The sequence below is a fragment of the Balaenoptera musculus genome, chromosome 19 (genome assembly GCF_009873245.2).
Source record: "Balaenoptera musculus isolate JJ_BM4_2016_0621 chromosome 19, mBalMus1.pri.v3, whole genome shotgun sequence".
In the NCBI taxonomy this organism is placed as follows: domain Eukaryota; kingdom Metazoa; phylum Chordata; class Mammalia; order Artiodactyla; family Balaenopteridae; genus Balaenoptera; species Balaenoptera musculus.
The window spans coordinates 38,427,456-38,443,471 of record NC_045803.1 but is presented as its reverse complement, the minus strand read 5'-3'; positions in this window follow the sequence as shown (position 1 = coordinate 38,443,471).

Sequence of the window (16,016 nt, the reverse complement as noted above, 5' to 3'; positions counted from 1 at the left end):
GATGATCTTGGTTTAATTGCCTGTGTTACTGTTCACTAAATTTTAGTTCTTGAAGAAGTTCTTTTAGCTACTATTTGTACTTCAGTTGTCCTCCTCTGTGAAATGGGGGGTAATAAGCCCTATCTCAAGGGGTTTTACACAAGGATTAAATGAAATGATATCTGTAAAATACTTGGTAGAGTAAGTGGAACATTATAGGAACTCAACAAATGTAAGCTTACTCCTCTCATGAGTTATGGGGAGATCAATAGAATATATAAGACATGGCTTCTGGCTCAGAGAAATATACTATCTACTGATACAAAAGCCAAGGGAGAATCATAGGAGAAACTGAAAAACTATCCATGGGGGGAAAAAGAATCTTATTTGATTGTCAACTAACTAGTAAATGTTCAAATTAAAGAGAAGGAGAAACAACTCTAGAATAGTTTGAGGTAGCCCACTGGAGAAGGGGTTTAGTAAATGGATAAGATTTGGGTAGGTAAAAATAAGTGACAAATGAATTCATGCATAGGTAAATTAGGCCTCCATTTTTCCAATGATCTTTCAATCACTTTTACCTACTGAAAAGTAAAAGCCACAGTTATTCTTTGAAATGAATCTGAAGGTGTTTGTTTCTCTTGAATGTTAATATTTGAGAAGTCTTTGCCAAATATTATACTCATGGCCATGTCCACTAAGGAAAAAAGAGACCCAGTAGGAATAGGCCAGTGGGTGCTGCATGGTGATAGCCTAACCCTGCTGATAATCTTGGATTAGCCCAGGAATCTGGTCCTCCCTCAGTCACACCTATTTGATGATTTTAGACAAGAACCTCTCCCTCTTTAAGCCTCAGTTTTATTATCTGTAGAATGAGGAGGTTGCTATTCAGAATCTCTGAATCCCTTCCAGTTCAGGTACACTTAAAGTGTAAGCCCAACTATTCCATGGCCAGAAACTCTTAGGTGTCCAATGAGCTGTGAAAAAGAAACCTATTAGGAACTGGAATATGGGAGAGACTGTGAGATAATTAGATGAACAAGCACAACAGGGAAGAGTTAATAGGAAACACCATGAGTCAAGAAACTGGAATTTAAAACCATGGAATTTCTTCCAAATAAAGAAAAAATAAATTAAAAAAATATATATTCAAGAAGGCTTTTAGGACAGTGAGAAAAGGTTGGTTGCTCTCTGCTTGGTGGTCAGCACTGAAAAAGAAACCACCAAACAAGATGCATCCATTTCTAAGTTCACCGTTTAAACACAAACTCACTACTTCTTTCCAGGATCCTTTTTTCCCCCTAGGTCACTTTCTCCTTGTTCATAGATTAGTTTGGCTAAATTTAATGTATTTGGCCTCTGGAGAATGAATTGGAGGTTGCTTTCCCTGTGAAAGGAAAGAGAACTCCCTCATCTCTTTCTTATTTTCCACCCTCCTTGGAGCAGCTTTGAGACTATTCTGAAAACCACTCAAAATACTAATAACATTCTAGAGACGTTTACTCAATAACCACAGGTAATTATCCCCCAGAGAAAAAAGGACTGAAGGTTTATGGGCTATTCAAATGCTGTCTCATAACTCTCCTCCTTCAACTATCCTATAAAACTTACAAATTACAGTTGTTTTGCCTACACAGTACATACAACTCAGTGTAAAGAAAATGGCAAAATTCACTTAATGATCAATATTCTTGTTAAGGTTTCAGTGGCAGCATGGTGGTTTTGCAGTTGCCATTAGATGAACTTATAGCTTGAGTCATTATGCTTTCTTTTTTATTTCAATATTTATAGATATTGGTGTTTCATATTGAGTCCAAGACTTAACCCCCATGTGTGTTTTCTGTCATTATGGAAATAATTTCATTGTCCTTTCATTTTTGTTATAAACCTCTAAACTTTCATGGGGTCATTGGGAAAAAAAAAATATTTCCTTTTCTGATTCCATTAACTGGAGTGTGTCCATTTTATATTCTGTGTTTAAGTTACAGACATTAAAGTTGGAATTCATCATCCTCATCTTCATGTTAGCTACTATAAGGATTCATACTGGATTTGTATTCCACCTGCTTTTTTGGGGGGGTGGGGGTAGGTTTAGACTTACAGCTTAAAGAACAAAGGAATTAATTATGTCTCTCTCATGTAATTGTCCTGAGTGAAAGAGGCCAGTTCAGTGAGTTAGTTGTACTCCTCACAATCACTTGAGGGCCCAGATTCCTTTGACTTACTGATAAGCCACACATAGGCCAATAGCATCATTTACATGGTTAAAGCTGAATCACCACCATGTTTGTTTTCCAGCAGGTGGTAAATGGAAAGAAATCATGGAAAAGTTATGTCCATTGTTTGATGCGCAAACCTAGAACTGGCACACATTACTTCCAACCAAATCCTGTTAGGAAGGTTCTTGTGAAAAAACCTGGGCTAGACTATTTGATGATGAAATAATGCATGGACAGGGATAACAGAGACAACATGATTCTGGCAACTGCAAGTAAGGTCATCTTGGATCACCCAGCCCCTGCTGAATCTCCAGATCATTGCAGCCACATCACTGACCTCAGGTGGTACCAATAGAACCCCCAGCCAGCAGAGGTCTGTGTAAATATCAGAAAGGATCTTTGGAAATAATGTCCACATGCCTGGCTAAAATTCTTTATCTATGAAAGATGTGCCTTTTTATAGATAATTAGTAGTCTCTACCACATCTTCCATAGCAGAATAAGTTGCTAGTAAGGATAGTTCTGGCAGTAGGCTGAAAGGGAAAGGATGGAGGAATATTTTCTGATTTACCAGACTGATGGGCTCCCTGTTCTGAGTCCTAGTTTCTAGAGAATGTTTTATTTCATTTGATCTACTGGGTCAGGATTTGGCATGGAGTAAAAAAGTCTAGCGAAAGATTTGATGTAAATTGGCTGATATAAACACAAAGGGAATTTATTATTATTTTTTAAATAGATCTGTATTGGAGTATAATTGCTTCACATTACTGTGTTAGTTTCTGCTGTACAACAAAGTGAATCAGCCATATGCATACATATACCCTCATATCCCCTCCCTCTTGAGCCTCCCTCCCACCCTCCCTACCCCCCTCTCTAGGTGGTCGCAAAGCACCAAGCTGATCTCCCTGTGCTATGCTGCTGCTTCCCACTAGCTACCAGTTTTACATTTGGTAGTGTAAGTATGTTGATGCTACTCTCACTTCACCGCAACTTCCCCCAACAGCCCATGTCTTCAAGTCCATTCTCTATGTCTATGTCTTTATTCCTGTCCTGCCACGAGGTTCATCAGAACCATTTATTTTTTTTTAGATTCCATATATATGTGTTAGCATAATGGTATTTGTTTTTCTCTTTCTGACTTACTTCACTCTGTATGACAGACTCTAGGTCCGTCCACCTCACTACAAATAACTCAATTTCGTTTCGCTTTATGGCTGAGTAATATTCCATTGTATATATGTGCCACATCTTCTTTATCCATTCATCTGTCGATGGACACTTAGGTTTCTTCCATGTCCTGGCTATTGTAAATAGTGCTGCAATGAACATTATGGTCATGTCTCTTTTTGAATTATGGTTTTCTCAGGGTATATGCCCCATAGTGGAATCGCTGTGTCATATGGTATTTCTATTTTTAGTTTTTTAAGGAAACTCCATACTGTTCTCCATAGTGGCTGTATCAATTTACATTCCCACCAACATTGCAGGAGGGTTCCCTTTTCACCACATCCTTTCCAGCATTTATTGTTTCTAGATTTTTTGATAATGGCCATTCTGACTGGCATGAGGTGATACCTCATTGCAGTTTTGATTTCTATTTCTCTAATAATTAGTGATGTTGAGCATCTTTTCATGTGCCTCTTGGCCATCTGTATGTCTTCTTTGGTGAAATGTCTATTTAGATCTTCTGCCCACTTTTTAATTGGATTGTTTGTTTTTTGATATTGAGCTCCATGACCTGTTTGTATATTTTGGAGATTAATCCTTTTGTCCATTGTTTCATTTGCAAATATTTTCTCCCATTCTGAGGGTTGTCTTTTCATCTTGTTTATGGTTTACTTTGCTGTGCAAAAGCTTTTAAGTTTAATTAGGTCCCATTTGTTTGTTTTTGTTTTTATTTTCATTACTCTAGGAGGTGGGTCAAAAAAGATCTTGCTGTGTTTTATGTCAAAGAGTGTTTTTCCTATATTTTCCTCTAAGAGTTTTATAGTGCCTGGTCTTACATTTAGGTCTTTAATCCATTTGGAGTTTATTTTTGTGTATGGTGTTAGATAGTGTTCTAATTTCATTCTTTTACATGAAGCTGCCCAGTTTTCCCAGCACCACTTATTGAAGAGACTGTCTTTTCTCCATTGTATGTTCTTGCCTCCTTTGTTGTAAATTAGGTGACCATATGTGTATGGGTTTATCTCTGGGCTTTCTATCCTGTTCCATTGATCTATATTTCTGTTTTTGTGTCAGTACCATACTGTCTTGATTACCGTAGCTTTGTAGTATAGTTTGAAGTAAGTTGGGGTGCCTGATTCCTCCAGCTCCATTTTTCTTTCTCAAGATTGCTTTAGCTATTCGGGGTCTTTTGTGTTTCCATACGAACTGTAAAGTTTTTTGTTCTAATTCTGTGAAGAATGCCATTGGTAGTTTCATAGGGATTTCATTGAATCTGTACAAAGGGAATTTAGATACAAAAGAAAAGTGAGATGCACAAAAGAATGTAGGCTTCAGTCTACATTCTGAATGGTCTTGGGTAAAAATTTTTGCCACAGGACTATTTTTTAGGGATGGGAACCATGATTTGTTTGGGATGATCTGGTAGAGCTAGGAATGATGCACAGTTAGAAGTGAGTGTGATTTGGTCTTCACTCAGGAACTCAGAATATGGATCACTTGTGTGCAGAGTGTGGAGAAGACATATGGAAAGAGAGGCGGGGATTTAGGTCATATTGTGAATGTTGGAATTGTCCCCATGGGAGTGCTGTAGGGTATTATTGATTCATGTTGGTCCAGGACACATCAGGGAAATTCTCAACTAACTAAAGGGTATGTGTGTGTGTGTGTGTGTGTGTGCGCAGGCTCACGTGCATACTCGTGTGTTTATTTGTGTGAGTGGCTTATGGATTTCTTAAAGTGCATCCTTTCTCATGGAGATTGAAGGAAAGAAAGGGGCAAATGAAATTTCCAATCTTATTAAATAGGTACTCTGACTTTGGCACCATGCTCAGTTACTTTTATACAAATCTCACTTAATTCCTACAAATCTCACTTAATTCCTACAAATAGAAAAATTAGCATATATTTCTTTATTTCGCCGATGAAAAAATTGAAGTATATAGATGTTGAATTACATGCTCCAGGTCATTCAGAAGTCAATAAATAATGGTTTTCTGGTGCCAAACCTGATGCATCTTTAGTTCCAGCACATGGTCTTATGCTTGTATTGTTCACTCCTATAACTGAGCCTGCAAACAGGGACATCTAGGGATACTGATATGAGAATGCTGTGGGCATCACTGATAGGGCAATAAAACAGAGCACTGAGGACAAAAGCAGAGCAGAGCTTTGCAGGCAGATCTCATTTTATTGAGCTTCACAGATATTACATTTTTGTTTTTACAAATTGAAGGTTTGTGGCAACGCCTTGTTGAGCAAGTATATGGACGCCATTTTTCTGGCAGCATTTGCTCACTCTGTGTCTCTGTCATAATTCTGAATTGATTCTCGTGATATTTCAAACCTTCCACCAGCCAAAAGGTTATGTGCCTGAAGGCTCAGATGATAGTTAGCATTTTCTAGCAATGAAGTATTTTTTTTTTTACTGCTTTATTCCTACATTTAAAAAATTATTTTTTAATTTTTTTTTTACTGCTTTATTGGAGTATAATTGCTTTACAATGTTGTGTTAATTTCTGCTGTACAACAAAGTGAATCAGCTATATGTATACATATATCCCCATATTCCTTCCCTCTTGAGCCTCCCTCCCACCCTCCCTATCCCAACTCTCGAGGTTGTCACAAAGCATTGAGCCGACCTCCACGTGCTATGCAGCAGCTTCCCACTAGCTATCTATTTTACATTTGGTAGTGTATATATGTCAGTGCTACTCTCTCACTTCGTCCAAGCCTCCCCTTCCCATGCTGTGTCCTCGAGTCCGTTCTCTACATCTGCGTCTTTATTCCTGCCCTTCCACTAGGTTCATCAGTACCATTTTTCTCATTTCCATATATTATGCGTTAGCATACGGTATTTGTTTTTCTCTTTCTGACTTACTTCACTCTGTATGACAGTCTCTTGGTCCATCCACCTCACTACAAATAACTCAATTTCATTCCTTTTTATGGCTGAGTAACATTCCATTGTATATATGTGCCACATCTTCTTTATCCATTCGTCTGTCAATGGACATTTAGGTTAAGCAATGAAGTATTTTTAATTGAGGTATTTACTTTGGTTTTTTAAGACATAATGCTATTGTGCACATAATAGACTACAACATAGTGTAAATGTAACTTTTGTATGGACTGGAAAACAAGCAAACAAAAATCCTGTGACTCCTTTTATTGCAATATTTGCTTTATTGTGGTCATCTGGAACAAAACTTGAAATATCTCAGAGGTAAGCCTGTATTTAAAAACAAAAGCAGACAACAAACCTCTCAATCTCCACCAGAATAATGAATCTTGGTTCTTACTGAATGTACTGTAGCCTAAAATGTATTTTAAAGATGTCAACATCTCAGGATATTCTAAAATATCTTTGTAAAATGATACTCTACAAATGACTACTACCATCTATTTATGTGTAATCTTGTTTCTGTTCTCAGTACTTCTGCAACATTTGGAATAATGATAAAGTGTGTGGTGGGGGAGGGGTGAGAAATAGTGGAATATTCCCCTAATTCTGAGTTCAAATTTCAGGAATATAATACTATTTTCCTTTTAAAGAATTAAGACAGCATCCTAATTATTTGAGGATGGTATTGTGGTATTGTCAAGGATACCTTAATAACTGATCTCTTAGAGAATGATCTCTGTATTTGACATTCCAACACCTTTTCCCATGTTCCTAGCCCAGAGTCACACTTGACTTAGCACCATGGCAAAGATTTTCTGAACACGCTTACTCAATAACGCCTCATCACTGAGTCATATGATCTAAATCAGATGAAAAAATATATTTTACCTCAAGTACACATAAAGCAAGAGTCTACTGAAAAAGTTCATTTGCTATAATGCTAAGGAGGACCGAAAATTGGGAAACAGGACTACTAAGCCAACTCTTATAGGAGACTTGCATGAGGTCAAGTCTGATGTGACTTTGGGGCAAGTTTGATTTATCTGAGCATCTGTCTCCTAATTGGTAAAATACAGACAACACCACTTACATACATTTATCTGAGGATTGTCAAACAAGCCTGTAACATGCCTATGAAAATTGCTGGTATATAAAAGCATTAAATGTATGATACTTCATAATGGTTTTCTTAATGTTGCTATTTCAAGAACAAAATTAAACGAATATAATCTTTGCTTAAACATTTGCAATAATAGGGATTAATAGTGGAAAAGGTGAACTCTTGGGTCACGTTACCTGACTTCAAACTCTGAACCCTTCTTTTTACTAGCTCATCAGACAAGGCACTCTGTCTTTCTGTAGCTCATTTTATCATGCATAAAATGGAGATAATAATAATATATAGTATGGCTATGCTAAGTTAATAAGTGTAAAGCTCACATGATTGTGCCTGCCACTCAGTAAGATCTATAAAATATTTTTATAATATATGTGTTGTCCCTTTTTTCCTGTGCTAGTTTGTTTAAAGTTTAAGGGTCACAATTCTGGCTTCACATTTAATCACCTGGAATGTTTTCCAAATTACTGACACCTTGGCTATATCCCTAGAATACTGCTATCTAATAAAAAGGTTGCAAATAAAATATGTAATTAAAAGTTTCTCATAGCCACCTTGGAAAAGTAAAAAGAAGCAGGTAAAATTAATTTTAAAAAATATTTTATTTGACCCAATATATTTTAAGTCGCATTTCAACATGTAATCCACATAAAATTATTGATATATTTCATATTCTTCTGTATTGCTGAAGACAGATTATTCACCAGACAGTTGTTAAAGATGGCAAGACAGGTGCCATCTTTTTTTTTTATTGGAGAATAGTTGATTTATAATGTTGTGTTATTTTCAGCTGTATAGCAAAGTGAATCAGTTATACGTATACATATATCCATTCTTTTTTATACTGTTTTCCCATATAGGTTATTATAGAATATTGAGTAGAGTTCCCTGTGCTATACAGTAGACCCCTATTAGTCATCTATATTATATACAGTAGTGTATATATGTTAATCCCTATATCCTCATTTATCCCTGCCCCCCTTCACCTTTTCTAACCATAAGTTTGTTTATACATTTGTGACTCTATTTCTGTTTTGTAAATAAGTTCATTTGTAACAATTTTTTAGTTTCCACATATAAGCGATACCATATGATATTTGTCTTTCTCTGTCTGACTTACTTCACTTAGTGTGATAATCTCTAGGTCCAACCATGTTGCTGCAAATGGCATTATTTCGTTCTTTTTTATGGCTGAGTAATATTTCACTGTATATATGTACAACATTTTCTTTATCCATTCCTCTGTCGATGGACATTTAGGTTGCTTCCATGTCTTGGCTATTGCAAATAGTGCTGCAGTGAACATTGGGGTACATGTATCTTTTCGAATCATGGTTTTCTCCAGATATATGGCCAGGAGCGGGATTCCTGGATCATATGGTAGTTCTATATTTAGCTTTTTAAGGAACCTCCATACTGTTCTCCATAGTGGTTGTACCAGTTTACATTCCCACCAACAATGTAGGATAGTTCCCTTTTCTTCACACCATCTCTAGCATTTATTGTTTGTAGATTTTTTTGATGATGGCCATTCTGACCAGTGTGAGGTGGTACCTCATTGTAGTTTTGGTTTGCATTTCTCTAATAATTAACAATGTTGAGCATATTTTCATGTGCTTTTTGGCCATCTGTATGTCTTCTTTGGAGAAATGTCTATTTAGGTCTTCTGCCCATTTTTTGATTAGGCTTTTTTAATTTTTTTTTTATATTGAGCTGCATGAGTTGTTTGTATATTTTGGAAATTAATCCCTTCTTGGCCGCATCATTCATAAATATTTTCTCCCATACTGTGGGCTGTCTTTTACTTTTGTTTATGGTTTCCTTTGCTGTGCAAAAGCTTTTAAGTTTAATTAGGTCCCATTTGTTTAGTTTTTTTTTTTTTTTTTCATTACTGTGAGAGACAGCTTGGAAAAGATATTGCTGTGATTTACGTCACAGAGTTCTTTTGCCTGTTTTTTCCTCTAAGAGTTTTATAGCATCCAGCCTTACATTTAGGTCTTTAATGCATTTTGAGTTTATTTTTGTGTATGGTATTAGAGAGCATTCTAATTTCATTCTTTTACATGTAGCTTTTCATTCTTTTACATGTAGCTGACCTGTTTTTCCAGCACCACTTATTGAAGAGACTGTCTTTTCTCCATTGTATATTCTTTCCTCCTTTGTCATAGACTAGGTGGCCGTAGGTGCGTGGGTTTATCTCGGGACTTTCTATCCTGTTCCATTGATCTATATTTCTGTTTCTATGCCAGTACCATATGACTGTTTTGATTACTGTAGCTTTGTAGTATAGTCAGAAGTCAGGGAGCCTAATTCCTCGTTTTTTCTTTCTCAAGATTGCTTTGGCTATTTGGGGTCTTTTGTGTTTCCATACAAATTGTAAAATTTTTTTGTTCTAATTCTGTGAGAAATGCCTTTGGTAATTTGATAGGGATTGCATTTAATACGTAGATTGCTTTGGGTAGTATAGTCATTTTGAAAATATTGATTCTTCCAGTCTAACAAAGTGGTATATCTCTCCATCTGTTTGTGTCATCTTTGATTACTTCCATCAGCATCTTATAGTTTTCTGAGTACAGGTCTTTTGCCTCCTTAGATTGGTTTATTCCTACGTATTTTACTCTTTTTGATGCAATGGTTAATGGGACTGTTTTCTTAATTTCTCTTCCTGATCTTTTGTTGTTAGTTTATAGGAATTCAAGAGACTTCTGTATATTAATTTTGTTTCCTGCAACTTTACCAAATTCATTGATGAGCTCCAGTAGTTTTCTGGTAGCATCTTTAGGATTGTCTATGTGTAGTATCATGTCATCTGCAAACAGTGACAGTTTTACTTCTTCTTTTCTAACTTTGATTCCTTTTATTTCTTTTTCTTCTCTGATTGCCATGGCTAGGACTTCCAAAACTATGTTGAATGATGAGAGTGGGGGCTTCCCTGGTGGCGCAGTGGTTAAATCCGCCTGCCAATGCAGGGGACATGGGTTTGAGCCTTGGTCCAGGAAGATCCCACATGCCGCGGAGCAACTAAGCCCGTGTGCCACAACTACTGAGCCTGCACTCTAGAGTCCGCAAGCCACAACTACTGAGCCCGTGTGCCACAACTACTGAAGCCTGTGCGCCTAAAGCCTGTGCTCCGCAACAACAGAAGTCACCACAATGAGAAACCTGTGCACCACAGTGAAGAGTAGTCCCCGCTGGCCGCAACTAGAGAAACCCCGTGCACAGTGACAAAGACCCAAAGCAGCCAATAAATAAATAAATAAAGTCTTTAAAAAACAAAGTGGCGAGAGTGTTCCTGATCTTAGAGGAAATGCTTTCAGGTTTTCACTGTTGAGAATGATGTTAGCTGTGGGTTTGTCATATGTGGCCTTTATTGTGCTGAGGTAAATTCCCTCTATGCCCACTTTCTGGAGAGTTTTTATCATAAATTGGTGTTGAGTTTTGTCAAAAGCTTTTTCTGCATCTATTGAGATGATCGTATGGTTTTTATTCTTCAGTTTGTTAATGTGGTGTATCACATTGATTTGCATATATTGAAGAATCCTTGCATCCCTGGGATAAATCCCACTTCATCGTGGTGTATGATTCCCTTAATGTATTGTTGGATTCTGTTTGCTGGTATTTTGTTGAGGATTTCTGTGCCTATGTTCATCAGTGATATTGGCCTGTAATTTGCTTTTTTTTTTTTCCTTTGTCTGGTTTTGTTATCAGGGTGATGGTGGCCTCATACAATGAGCTTGGGAGTGTTCCTTTCTCTGCAACTTTTTGGAAGAATTTCAGAAGGATAGGTGTTAACTCTTCTCTACATGTTTGATAGAATTTGCCTGTAAAGCCATCTGGTCCTGGACTTCTGTTTGTTGGAAGTTTTTCATCACAGTTTCAATTTTTATACAGGTGATTGGTCTGTTCATATTTTCTATTTCTTCCTGCTTCAGTCTTAGAAGGTTATACCTTTCTAAGAATTGGTCCATTTCTTCTAGGTTGTCTATTTTATTGGCATATAGTTTGTAGTAGTCTCTTATGATCCCTTCTATTTCCGTGGTGTCCATTGTAACTTTTCCTTTTTAATTTCTAATTTTATTGATTTGAGCCCTCTCCTTCTTTTTTCTTGATGAGTCTTGCTAAAGGTTTATCAACTTTGTTTATCTTCTCAAAGAACCAGCTTTGAGTTTCATTGATCTTTTCTGTTGTTTTCTTCATCTCTCTTTTTTTTACTTCTGCTCTGACATTTATGATTTCTTTCCTCCTACCAAGTTTGAGTTTTGTTTGTTCTTCTTTCTTTCTTTGCTTTAGGTGTAAGGTTAGGTTGCTTATTTGAGATTTTTCTTGTTTCCTGAGGTAAGATTGTATTGCTATAAAATTCCTTCTTAGAACTGGTTTTGCTGTGTCCCATAGGTTTTGGATTGTCGTGTGTTCTTTGTCATTTGTCTCTAGTATTTTTTGATTTCCTCTTTGTTTTCTTCAGTGATCCATTGGTTGTTTAGTAACATATTGTTTAGCCTCCACGTGTTTGTGTTTTTTACAGTTTTTCCCTGTAATTTATTTCTGATCTCATAGCGTTGTGGTCTGAAAAGATGCTTAATATGATTTCAATTTTCTTAAATTTACCGAGCCTTGATTTGTGACCCAAGATGTGACCTATCCTGGAGAATGTTCCGTGTGCACTTGAGAAGAAAGTTTATTCTGCTGCTTTCAGGTGGAATGTTCTACAAATATCAATTAAGTGCATCTGGTCTAATATAAGACAGATGTCATTCAAGACTTTTGCAATAGGAGAGAGAGAATGACTTCAACTCCAAATACAACAAAGACAACTGAGAATTTATAGGCAAAGAGAAGAATGAGGAGGTCATAGATGGAAAATTACTAACAGGAGATATGAAAGAGGAGGAGGGCTCCTGCTAAACTGGCCTACCAGTATTCTTACTAAAGGCAGGCCAAGAACTTAGACATCAAGGGTGAGAAACTTAATAAGATATCAAGGGTGGGGGATTCTCAATAAACTAACCTAGCAGGATATTTACTAAACCGGATTTGTCAGGGGAAGGATGAGGCCCAAGGATGAGGCCTATTTGAAAAGAAGACGCAGTAGAGCCTGTCTAAAGTCTGGTCAAGGAGAGAGTCTGTGTCAGTATGTTTGTTGATTTTGTAGTTAATATTGGGAAACTCAGTGTGTATTTCTCACTCACAACACATCTCCATTCAGATCAGCCGTCTTTCAAGTGCTCAGTAGTACCATGTAGGAGTGGCTGCTGTATTGGACAGTGTAGTACTAGAGGCTACAATTCAATGTATCTAGGGCAGGTCTCAGGCATCCCTATTTTTTTAAACTCCTGAAACAATACAGTTGTGCAGTCAGGTTTAAGAAGAAGGATGTAAGGGCTTGTTTGTTCTATGGTGCATCCTTCTTTGCTACTTTTATGAACTTCTGTGTTTTCCTAAGCCCCCAAGTGACTCCAAAGAAAATCTTAGCACAAATGTCTTAGCATATCATTGGCTTTCTGTCATGTTCAAAACCCTCCTGGACTATTCAATGTCATGTAAATTATATAAGAAAGATCTATTATGAGTGCAGGACAGAGGTCATTTTAGGAATTCAGCATCCTCTAAACTTTTTAGCTCTTGCATGAATCCTGTTGATATTTAAAACCAGGCATATGAAAAAAAAAAAAAAAAAAAAAACCAGGCATATGTTTCCAGAAAATAAAGTAAAACTGTGGCTTCGAAAAACAAACAAACAAAAAAACACTTAGAATTAACCCAGTGTTGGATGTAAAAGACTAAACTCATACTATATTTTAGCTATTTAAAATGCCCTCTGAATAAATCTTCATAGAAATCTGATTCTCAACCCAAAGCGTGTGATGCACAATCCATGAATTGCACTTTTAGTATTATTGCTTTTCAGTCTTTCAAAGCTTCCCCTAATTATTCCAGTGTAAATTTGACTATGTAATGATGACCTATGGAAAGCTGCCTTTTTGCCTTTGAGCTGGAGTTGCATTTCCCAATCACCAGCACAAAGGCTCTTTTATACACAGGCTGCTCCTTGACTGTAAAAAAATCACAAGAAAATGTAACTGTATACAATAATCATTAGTATTCCACAGGGAGGATTTTTGTTTTGTGTTTGAGGCAGTTCACATTAAATTCAAGGTCTTAACACTCCTTTGAGGCCTCTCAGGCCCCCATTGGTACTCTTGAAAAGGCTTTTATTTCTTCAACATATGTAAATTGCAAAAAGTGAATTCAATGTGATTTAAAGCTAACATCTCCTTAAGAGCTCAGAGGAGACAAAGGTTTTAATAAATGAAATAGTAGAGGAAATTGAAGTTCCAGCATTTCAATGTAATGTGATCATGAAGATGGAAAATAATATTTAGTGAAATTAAAAGGTCAGGCTCAGAATGTACATCACTCTTAATCTACATTTGCTCCCTTCATTTAATTCATCTGACATGTTTCCGTCCTTTCAAGGGAATTCTCAAACAAGATCTATTGGATAAAGAATTATTAGTGAAATGGCCTTGGGGGTCAGTTTTTAAAATATGGTAATCAGACTTAGATGGGAGTAAATTTTAAAAGACCACGTAAAGGAAGTTTTATCCACCACAAATGCACCTTCACCAAAGCTTTACATTGTCATTTGGCATAATACAATCATTTATAGTGATATACTTCATTTTATTATTTTAAATTTCCTCAAATATTTTTCTTCATAAAGATTTAAGCTGCAAGATTGCTAGATAGATAGATCCCAGCTGTGAATTACTCTCATTTGAAGAAGGCATTGCATTTAACATTCAGTGGAAAAAATGGTTAAGTTAAAATGGATTTTCTTTAGCGTGATGAGTTGCTAGTGTTTATGTATCACCTGTACTTAGCTACTGCTGTCACAAGGCTGCCTTGTCCTGTATCATTAACTAGGAATCTTAAGCTAGCAGTCATGTATTAGAGTTACTATTTTGTATGTTGTTAAAGAGCATTAGAAACCTTTCATTTCCAGAGGAAGCAACAAAGCAAAAATTTTAAAAAAATAAAATAAAAGGAAGATTTACTTGTGTAGATTTTCTTCTCTGATCAGATGTATTACAAATAAATACAGACACTTTCATGAAATAGGACGGGAAGTGCAGAATAGAATCTTCAGTGATGTTTGGGAAACTGTAAAAGTTTTAAAATATATCCTGCTGAATTCAATGCTATGATTTTAAACCCACATTTAATACGTGTGCAGATGCTAGCCTGATTCTAGTACTATTGATTTACTCATTCCTTCATTCTTTCAAGAAATATTTCACATATATGTAGGGGTAGAAAATTTTCCTTCGATGATTCTAGGTCCTTTGGCTGGTCTAATAATTAAATTGGCATAAGGCAGTTTAACAGGAGAAAAACAAATCTAATTTTTTATGTATGAGAAGCCCCCCAGAATATGAGACCTACAGGCAGTCAGTCAGTTGAGGGGACTGTCTGCCATCTTGAGCAGGAATGGGATAGGGGCCTGGGGCTTCAAAGAGGAGGCAATTCACAGGATGATAAGAAGAGCAGATGTTTGTCCTGCCATGTAGGTAAGTCTTTCAGATAAAAAGTTATCTCTAGTAATAGCTCTCTTTCTGGGCCTGGTTCCCTATCTAAATTCTTTTAGGCAGCTAAGGGGGAGGTAAAAGTTTTTCTTATGTCTGCTGGGACTTGATTGCCTCCAGCTCAAAATAATCCACATGTTAAAGTGGCGCATTTGGTGGGGGTGGGGGGGCATATTCTGCTCCCCTTCATATGCCTACTATGAGTCAGTATCAGGGCTGAGTTCAGGGGATTGAAACAAAAGCCCACTAGATAAAGTTCCTATCTCCCTGGAGCTTACAGCCTAGAGGAGAAAAAAGCACGAATAAATATGCAATTACAAAGTGCTAAATAAAAGGAAAGCATCTGGGCCTATAAGTCTATATGATAAAAGGGCCTGGCTTAACCTGGGGAAATCAGGGAAGCCTTCCTTGAGATAGTGACATTTAAGATGAGTACCGAAAGTAGAGTAGGAACTTTCAAACACCTACTTATGAAGTGGCATTTTTCAAGGCCCAGAGTTCAAAGCTAAGACCTTAAAATCTACTGGAGGAAGAGACTTTTATATGAATGATTTTACTGCAATAAAAGGAATGCTATAATTGAGGCCAATATGCAATGGAGAGATGTTCTATTTTATTACAAAAAAATTTTAAAAATAAAAAACAAACAAAAAATCCCTTAGCATTGCTTAAAAGACTGTTGAAAATCCTCCCTAAAAATGTTGTCTTATCTGTGTCTGTCTTTTTTTTATAGATATATAAATTTATTTACTTTATTTATTTTAATTTTTGGCTGTGTTGGGTCTTCATTGCTGCGAGTGGGCTTTCTCTAGTTGCGGCGAGTGGGGGCTACTCTTTGTTGCAGAGCGCAGGCTTCTCATTGCAGTGGCTTTTCTTGTTGCAAAGCACGGGCTCTAGGCACACGGGCTTCGGTAGTTGTGGCTCTCAGGCTCAGTAGTTTTGGCTCGCAGGCTCTAGAGCACAGGCTCAGTAGTTGTGGCACACGGGCTTAGTTGCTCTGAGGCATGTGGGATCTTCCCAGACCAGGGCTCGAACCCATGTCCCCTGCA